Genomic DNA, 6,452 nt, shown 5'->3' with positions numbered 1-6,452 from the left:
GGGTCTTTCTCCTCTTTTCCTTTTTTGTTAATTTTCTTTTTATTTATTTCTTTTCTCTTTTCACTTATCTTTTAAGTTTATCTCTACTCCTATAAAAATGGAAGTTGGTGGTGATGGTGTGCCTGCCTTCGGATCATGTGTACCGTTCGATCTTAAATCTAAGGTTGAGATTGAGACTGACATACGTAGTGCCAAGCCAACCACCAAAATAGGGGGATACTCTGGAGGTTTCTCCTTCTCTGGCGAAACGGAATCTCTAGCGCTGCCGCCCACCCTATCTCTGCCCACCGGAGCCCATCCTCTCCCCCGCCGGTGGAATGCTCCCACTGCCCCAGCCATCCCCCACCCTGTATCTCCACACCAGCAGAGAACACGGTCCCAACCCAAAGGAGCACACAGATGTGAGAGGCCGGATCGAGCCCATCCCCGCCTCCACGGTCGTCGGCCCGCCGCCCACGATGGCACTAACGCTGCCCCAATCCTATAACCGATGAATTCATAACTTGCACCACTCTCGTTTGTTGCCTTCCCCATGCCAGCGCGCGTGAGGCGTCGCTATTGGATCGATGGAGCGTGTGCTATATGTGTGCGCGCGTGCGCCTGAACGCTAGGGTGGCGTGCAGGAGCTCCTCCTTCTCCTCCCTTTTCCTCTCTCCCGGTACTCGAGGTGGAGCTTGAGCTGGGCGGGACGCTGAGCATGAGTTCTTGGGGGCAGAGGAGGAAAACGGTCAGGTAGCAGGCGTGGACATTGTGGAGCGGTTGTGTGCGGAGGAGAGCGTGAACGCTGGGATGGCTATTGTTAATTTTGCTGCTCTGCCCTGATATACTGCTATTGCATATATAAAGAGATCGTGGAGGAAAGCAGCAGCCTACTGCTGCAATTATTTCCATGCTTCTACCGGTTTTGTTCATGCTATTACTTGCTTACTGATTACAACTGCTAATATTAGGTACTGCTCATGATTTGTAGATATGTATGCTGCTAGGTACTCGTGAGCATGGTGACAAGGGATCGGTGTTGCAGCCATAGCGTCTGGTGGCCATAAAGTGGCAGCCACTACTTAGTTACGTAATCTAGCTGGCAATGGTGAGAAGACTTTGATCATGATATATTAGATGTAAGCCCCATACACCATGGGCGGTCCTCCTTTTGGTGATATGAGCCGGTGAGCTTTCTCCATCTCCACCCTCTAATACAGATTGGTTCTGCATTATGCATTTGTGGCTTAGATAAGAAAGGAATGTTTCTATCTAAATATTATCCAGTTAATCTTTCTTTGTCTAAATCGATTTAGGAGAAGAGATAGAGAGAAGAACAAGTTACTGGTGTGGTTCATTTGGGAAATTTAGTACTTTGTTTATACTGCTTTGTTTTAGGGGATGAAATAAAGAGAAGAAGAAATTCCTGTGATGGATCTCTATGAAAGTTGTTACATGAAGTATTTTATCTAGAACGTCTACTTTGAATATCCCTGGTGTTGGGTTTGGTCTTCATTCAGTCTCCAAATTATATGGTTTGGTAAGATTTTCCTTCTTTGCAAATTTGATTGCTTAATGGTGTGTACGCCAACACCCGTCTCCCACTGGTTGTGTCCCTTGCGTGCTCATGGACATCACCAGCGTCTATGGGATATGAGGAGTATCCCACATTTACTCTGACGAGCATTACAAGCTCTGAACTTTACATATTACCATGACGAGTCTGCCATGTCTCAGTTCTCGGCTTCCAGGGATAAGTGCTGCCATGGTGGCGCAGTCACACTGGCACAACACCCCGCGTCGTTCGCGCCGATGCTGATGTGTTCTGCCTCCATGCTTCGCCCTGCGATTCCATCCGCTGGGAGGTGTGCGCACATATGTTTCATCCCCAATACTACTTATGTGATTTACTCATATACCTACATGAACCGGCATAATTGTTGGAAATGTTTTTAAAGAAGTATATCTTAATTAGTTTAGCTCCCTGGCGGAGAAAATCTTATCTGACTCTCATTTTGCAGATAGTAGCCCAAACACACCATGTCGTGGGCTGGCATACCATGGTCGGAGACTAGACCAAGTGCTCGGCATGGAGCCACATTATATAGTCTATTGGCAGATTTAGATTCCCCTCAAAAAATAATACCATTGTGTTAATGTTGAATACTATTTCGAGTTTGCGAGACAACAACCGCTACAATAAAATTTGCAACTTAGCATGTTTAGTGCATTCTGGTTGTGAGTAGATGTATTTTAGTTTAAGGAATATGTGTCCTTGTGGCCACTTGTAGTTTAACATTTTGTCATTTTTTGCAAAGATGTTCTCCTGTAGTTATTTGATTACTATTTGACCCACGTCATTTGCAAATATTTATGTTTGCCGATTGTCCATTGTTTTGTAGGTTTGATGAGAATTTGGTGTATGATCTAAATATTTGGTTTATAAGAAGCGTTTTATCGGATGGTAACCGTATGTTTGATTGTGCTAGATGTGTACCTATCAACTATATGACATCAATTTGATAAATGTACATTCTTGTGTTGGTCCTCATCTTTTGTCATTCCGTACCGTAGCACGGGCATCTTACTAGCTTAGTTTTATTAATTAGTGCATTAGATCATAAATTGGTAGTTCTAATTATACCTCAACTGCATTAAATTGGGAACTTTAAATAAAGTAGTTTTCATTTGTTTTTAATATTTTCAAAGCGTTTAAAGAATTGTTTTGTTGCTGTTTTGTTCATCTTAGAGTTTTAAACATTTTATAAAAGTGTGATTTCTCCACCATAAATACCTATGCATTATTCAGCACAACCCAAACATTTTAGTTTTAATGTTTGAAAACTTTGACGTTTGACTTGATTTTGAATTTGAATCGGTTTTGAACTAACGCAAGATTAGGAACAGTAACCACGGTGACGTGGCATCATTAACAGAGGTTTACTGTAGCTTAATTATCCGGACGTCACAATTCTCCTCCACTACAAGAAATCTCGTCCCGAGATTTAAGAAGTGGTGTAAGGGGGAAATTTGTAGTTATGAAATTCTAACGGATCTACTCGGTCTTGGTTGCTCTTCTCGAAGAGGTCGATCCATTACATTGATGTCTTCATTCCTATGTTTCAGGCCATCATGATGAAGTCGTCATATTTTCTTCGGAAGTTCCCTTGTACTTACGAAAAGGTTAAGGGGTATCTTGGGAAGAACTGAGCACTACAAGGTTGCTTATCGGGTAGATAACATCAGGGAAGGTGGCGGAAAGTAACTCTCGAATTGAAACTTAAGAAATTGTCGAGAGCAAAGTAAGGAGATACCATGAGAAGTTTCGAGCGGGTAGGCAATGGTTCGATGCCTAAACAATCTCCTATAAAAATGGAAGTTGGTGGTGATGGTGTGCCTGCCTTCGGATCATGTGTACCGTTCGATCTTAAATCTAAGGTTGAGATTGAGACTGACATACGTAGTGCCAAGCCAACCACCAAAATAGGGGGATACTCTGGAGGTTTCTCCTTCTCTGGCGAAACGGAATCTCTAGCGCTGCCGCCCACCCTATCTCTGCCCATCGGAGCCCATCCTCTCCCCCGCTGGTGGAATGCTCCCACTGCCCCAGCCATCCCCCACCCTGCATCTCCACACCAGCAGAGAACACGGTCCCAACCCAAAGGAGCACACAGATGTGAGAGGCCGGATCGAGCCCATCCCCGCCTCCACGGTGGTCGGCCCGCCGCCCATGATGGCACTAACGCCGCCCCAATCCTATAACCGATGAATTCATAACTTGCACCACTCTCGTTTGTTGCCTTCTCCATGCCAGCGCGCGTGAGGCGTCGCTATTGGATCGATGGAGCGTGTGCTATATGTGTGCGCGCGTGCGCCTGAACGCTAGGGTGGCGTGCAGGAGCTCCTCCTTCTCCTCCCTTTTCCTCTCTCCCGGTACTCGAGGTGGAGCTTGAGCTGGGCGGGACGCTGAGCATGAGTTCTTGGGGGCAGAGGAGGAAAACAGTCAGGTAGCAGGCGTGGACATTGTGGAGAGGTTGCGTGCGGAGGAGGGCGTGAACGCTGGGATGGCTGTTGTTAATTTTGCTGCTCTACCCTGATATACTGCTATTGCATATATAAAGAGATCATGGAGGAAAGCAGCAGCCTACTGCTGCAATTATTTCCATGCTTCTACCGGTTTTGTTCATGCTATTACTTGCTTACTGATTACAACTGCTGATATTAGGTACTGCTCATGATTTGTAGATATGTATGCTGCTAGGTACTCGTGAGCATGGTGACAAGGGATCGGTGTTGCAGCCATAGCGTCTGGTGGCCATACCGTGGCAGACACTACTTAGTTACGTAAACTAGCCGGCAGAGAAGACTTTGATCATGATATATTAGATGTAAGCCCCATACACCATGGGCGGTCCTCCTTTTGGTGATATGAGCCGGTGAGCTTTCTCCATCTCCACCCTCTAATACAGATTGGTTCTGCATTATGCATTTGTGGCTTAGATAAGAAAGGAATGTTTCTATCTAAATATTATCCAGTTATTCTTTCTTTGTCTAAATGATTTAGGAGAAGAGATAGAGAGAAGAACAAGTTACTGGTGTGGTTCATTTGGGAAATTTAGTACTTTGTTTATACTGCTTTGTTTTAGGGGATGAAATAAAGAGAAGAAGAAATTCCTGTGATGGATCTCTATGAAAGTTGTTACATGAAGTATTTTATCTAGAACGTCTACTTTGAATATCCCTGGTGTTGGGTTTGGTCTTCATTCAGTCTCCAAATTATATGGTTTGGTAAGATTTTCCTTCTTTGCAAATTTGATTGCTTAATGGTGTGTACGCCAACACCCGTCTCCCACTGGTTGTGTCCCTTGCGTGCTCATGGACATCACCAGCGTCTATGGGAGATGAGGAGTATCCCACATTTACTCTGACGAGCATTACAAGCTCTGAACTTTACATATTACCATGAGAGTCTGCCATGTCTCAGTTCTCGGCTTCCAGGGATAAGTGCTGCCATGGTGGCGCAGTCACACTGGCACAACACCCCGCGTCGTTCGCGCCGATGCTGATGTGTTCTGCCTCCATGCTTCGCCCTGCGATTCCATCCGCTGGGAGGTGTGCGCACATATGTTTCATCCCCAATACTACTTATGTGATTTACTCATATACCTACATGAACCGGCATAATTGTTGGAAATGTTTTTAAAGAAGTATATCTTAATTAGTTTAGCTCCCTGGCGGAGAAAATCTTATCTGACTCTCATTTTGCAGATAGTCGCCCAAACAACACACCATGTCGTGGGCTGGCATACCATGGTCGGAGACTAGACCAAGTGCTCGGCATGGAGCCACATTATATAGTCTATTGGCAGATTTAGATTCCCCTCAAAAAATAATACCATTGTGTTAATGTTGAATACTATTTCGAGTTTGCGAGACAACAACCGCTACAATAAAATTTGCAACTTAGCATGTTTAGTGCATTCTGGTTGTGAGTAGATGTATTTTAGTTTAAGGAATATGTGTCCTTGTGGCCACTTGTAGTTTAACATTTTGTCATTTTTTGCAAAGATGTTCTCCTGTAGTTATTTGATTACTATTTGACCCACGTCATTTGCAAATATTTATGTTTGCCGATTGTCCATTGTTTTGTAGGTTTGATGAGAATTTGGTGTATGATCTAAATATTTTGTTCATAAGAAGCGTTTTATCGGATGGTAACCGTATGTTTGATTGTGCTAGATGTGTACCTATCAACTATATGACATCAATTTGATAAATGTACATTCTTGTGTTGGTCCTCATCTTTTGTCATTCCGTACCGTAGCACGGGCATCTTACTAGCTTAGTTTTATTAATTAGTGCATTAGATCATAAATTGGTAGTTCTAATTATACCTCAACTGCATTAAATTGGGAACTTTAAATAAAGTAGTTTTCATTTGTTTTTAATATTTTCAAAGCGTTTAAAGAATTGTTTTGTTGCTGTTTTGTTCATCTTAGAGTTTTAAACATTTTATAAAAGTGTGATTTCTCCACCATAAATACCTATGCATTATTCAGCACAACCCAAACATTTTAGTTTTAATGTTTGAAAACTTTGACGTTTGACTTGATTTTTGAATTTGAATCGGTTTTGAACTAACGCAAGATTAGGAACAGTAACCACGGTGACGTGGCATCATTAACAGAGGTTTACTGTAGCTTAATTATCCGGACGTCACAATTCTCCTCCACTACAAGAAATCTCGTCCCGAGATTTAAGAAGTGGTGTAAGGGGGAAATTTGTAGTTATGAAATTCTAACGGATCTACTCGGTCTTGGTTGCTCTTCTCGAAGAGGTCGATCCATTACGTTGATGTCTTCATTCCTATGTTTCAGGCCATCATGATGAAGTCGTCATATTTTCTTCGGAAGTTCCCTCGTACTTACGAAAAGGTTAAGGGGTATCTTGGGAAGAACTGAGCGCTACAAGGT

The 6,452-nt window shown here is 43.3% G+C and overlaps 2 long non-coding RNA genes across 2 annotated transcripts; both read left to right on the top strand.

The window, feature by feature from the left end:
• Positions 1 to 254: 254 nt before the first annotated feature.
• On the top strand, positions 255 to 2,370 carry LOC125548122. Its single transcript, XR_007300907.1, has 2 exons — positions 255 to 1,844; positions 2,001 to 2,370. It is a non-coding gene; the product is annotated as an uncharacterized LOC125548122 (long non-coding RNA).
• Positions 2,371 to 4,338: 1,968 nt separating this feature from the next.
• Positions 4,339 to 5,620, top strand: LOC125548121. The gene is made up of 2 exons (XR_007300906.1): positions 4,339 to 4,415; positions 4,978 to 5,620. It is a non-coding gene; the product is annotated as an uncharacterized LOC125548121 (long non-coding RNA).
• Positions 5,621 to 6,452: the final 832 nt, after the last annotated feature.

The sequence above is a fragment of the Triticum urartu genome, chromosome 3 (genome assembly GCF_003073215.2).
Source record: "Triticum urartu cultivar G1812 chromosome 3, Tu2.1, whole genome shotgun sequence".
Classification (NCBI taxonomy): Eukaryota; Viridiplantae; Streptophyta; class Magnoliopsida; order Poales; family Poaceae; genus Triticum; species Triticum urartu.
The sequence above is the reverse complement of the archived record's forward strand: the minus strand, read 5'-3'. Positions and strand labels throughout refer to the sequence as shown.